This window comes from Dipodomys spectabilis, unplaced genomic scaffold (assembly GCF_019054845.1).
Source record: "Dipodomys spectabilis isolate Male_0828 unplaced genomic scaffold, ASM1905484v1 ptg000441l, whole genome shotgun sequence".
NCBI classification, from domain to species: domain Eukaryota; kingdom Metazoa; phylum Chordata; class Mammalia; order Rodentia; family Heteromyidae; genus Dipodomys; species Dipodomys spectabilis.
In genome coordinates this window covers 609,636-612,604 of record NW_024871118.1, presented here as the reverse complement: position 1 = coordinate 612,604, position 2,969 = coordinate 609,636, and positions in this window count along the sequence as shown.

Sequence of the window (2,969 nt, the reverse complement as noted above, 5' to 3'; positions counted from 1 at the left end):
CATTTGTGGGTGGCAGTCCTGGCATTCGAACTCCAGGGCTAGGTAGTTTACTTCCAATGAAAACCATTGGAATAATACTGTGAAGATTTCAGATTGTCACGATGGAAAAAAGAAACAACAAGAAGAAAAGAAAGCCAAGTGTCAGTGGTTCCTGCTTATAATACTAGCTCCTCAGGAGGATGAGATATATAGAATGCCAATCTGAATTCAGCAAAGGCAGGAAAGTCCATGACACTCTTATTTCTAAGAGATCACAGGAAAATATCCCCATGGGTTGGGACTGTGGCTCAAGGGCAGAGGACTACCCTTGAGCAAGAGGAGATTAGGGATACGGCCTAGGTTCATATTTCAACCTCGGATCTGCCAAAGAAAAAAAAAAAGAAGGCAATAACTCCATGTCTCTGAGTATGGATGGATGATGTATGGATGTTACAAAGGATTTACAATATAATGATCAGTATGACATCACATTGTCATGACATCAGCTCATGGTGACATCACAAATATGTAATGACATCATACCACTATGATATCACATTGTCATTGTGACATCATATATACATTATGAATGCCTATTATTTGATTTCATTATATTTCAAATGTGGCATGTGGGTTCATATCAAAAACACATTTTGACTTCATAATCATTGTGACATCACAATCCCTTTGTGACGTAACATTGCCATTGTGATATCTCTAAACATCTGTGCCAACGCAAACATGTCCTGTCCTCATGTTTTGTGACATGTTGCCACTGTGTTATGTTAGGCTCATTGAGAGCTCAATCTATATTTGACATATTATTTCAGGTATGACATGAAATATTAGCAATATACTGTGACATCATGAACATTGTGACATTACACTACTAGATTTAATGACCATTGTGTCACATTGTCACATCACAAATCTGTTCTGACTTCATCACAGTTGTGCCAACAATTGCTTTGGAATCGTCACAAGCCCGTTCTAAATTTATATACTCATTGTGAGTTAATGACAACTGAGGTCTGGAATGCCATTGTCACATCACCAATCTACTGCGACATCACAAAACTATTTTGAACTCATCTCTATTATGGCATCACCAACTAATTGTGATATAACAACACTATTATGACATTATAATTTGACATCACATTGCAATTGTGATATTACATACTTTCACAAACCTATTATGATCTCATCACATCTTAGAAAATTCATGGCCTTTGGGATATTAATCTCCTTTGTCTGTGAATTGTATCATTGTGAACTTCTAACAATTGAAATGTGAAATAAGATGTCACATTACACAAATGGCAATTAAGATCTGACATGCCATTGTGACATCACAAGCCCTTTGTGACATCATTATGAGTGTGAAATCTGACTGTTGTTATGACATCATCAGCTCATTGTGACATTTCCAAGTTACAGTGACATCATAGCATTATGACATCACATTGCCATTTTGCTGTCATAGACACATTGTGAATGTATATCCTGTGATTTCATTCTTTTTCAAATGTGGCATATCAGTTGATATCAGAAACACATTGTGACCTCATAACCATTGTAACATTACAAACTCTGTATGACGTCATAACCAGTGTGACATCACAATGTTGTTATAACATCTTTAGCTTATGACTGAACTAGGCCCTGAGAGGAGACTGGAGCTGGGAATGCTTCCTTACAGGTCTTGTTTTTGTTTTAGGGATTATAGGAAAAACAAGAACCTTGGCTCCAACCAGCCCAGTTCTTGGAATGAAAAAAATGCCTCTAGGTCTCCCTCTCCTTAACGACTTGACCCACCTTCATTGTTCTGTTAAGGACTGACCAACTAAACAGGTAGCCAGTAATCCGGGCTCATGCTGGCCTGCAGGCTGGCCTGCTGGCGACATCCTGAGTTTACTATAAACTCCGCCTTTTCACATGTATATGTTAAACTCCACTAAACTCCTTTGTGTATGTTTACATTAAGCCCACTTTACCGTTGAATTTGTGAGTCATTTAAACCCAAAATGATAGGCTGGTTTAAACAGACATTATGTGACAAAGTGTAACCTCACTGGCCACCTGCGTGTGGTCTGGTATGATTGTGCAATCTTTTGGGTGTGTGACAATCTCATTGGTCACCTACATGACCAGGCTTCACCTTGTGATTTTTGCCTTTAAAAACTTAAGCATGTGGGCCGCTCGGGGTCGCAGTATAAGCTCCCGAGCCTGTGCTGCAGCCCTGGCCGGTCAGTATAGGAACCTTCTCAATAAAGTTGCTTCTTTAATATCAACTTTGTTGTGGTGGGCTCTGTCACACCGGACGACTAGGTGGGCTTGCCTGCCTGAGTAGGGGTCTTCCTACTACAATGACATTATAGCATTTGCCATTATGTCATTGTGACATCATAGTCACATTATGAATGCCTAATCAATGTATTTGAAATGTGGCATGTGGGTTGATATCAGAAACTCATTGTGATGTCATAAACATTGTCACATCAAAATCCCTTTGTGACATCAATTTGGCAATGTGACATCACAATGGCAGTGTAATGCTACTAAGTCATCGTGATATCCCAATGGTCATGAACTCAAAATGGGTTTCTGATATCAACAGACATGCCACATTAAAAATAGAATGAAAAACATAATATGCAAGCACAACGCGTGTATGACATCAGAATGACAATGTGATGTTACAATGCTATGATGTCATTGTAGTTTTACATGTCAAAATGAGCTGATGGTGTCATAATGGCAACATGATGTCACAATTATGATGAAGTCAGAAAGGATTTGTTATGTTTCAATGGTATGTCTGTCAGTTGTCATTACTTCCCCATAAGGATATGGATACAGAAAAGTTTCTGTGATGTCACAGAGGCCATGTGTGTTTTCAAAGGTGGTAAGAGGTCCTCATTGGAATGGCACAATGTGATTCATAATGTCACAATGGAAATGAGATGTCCCATTGTGTTTTTTGATGT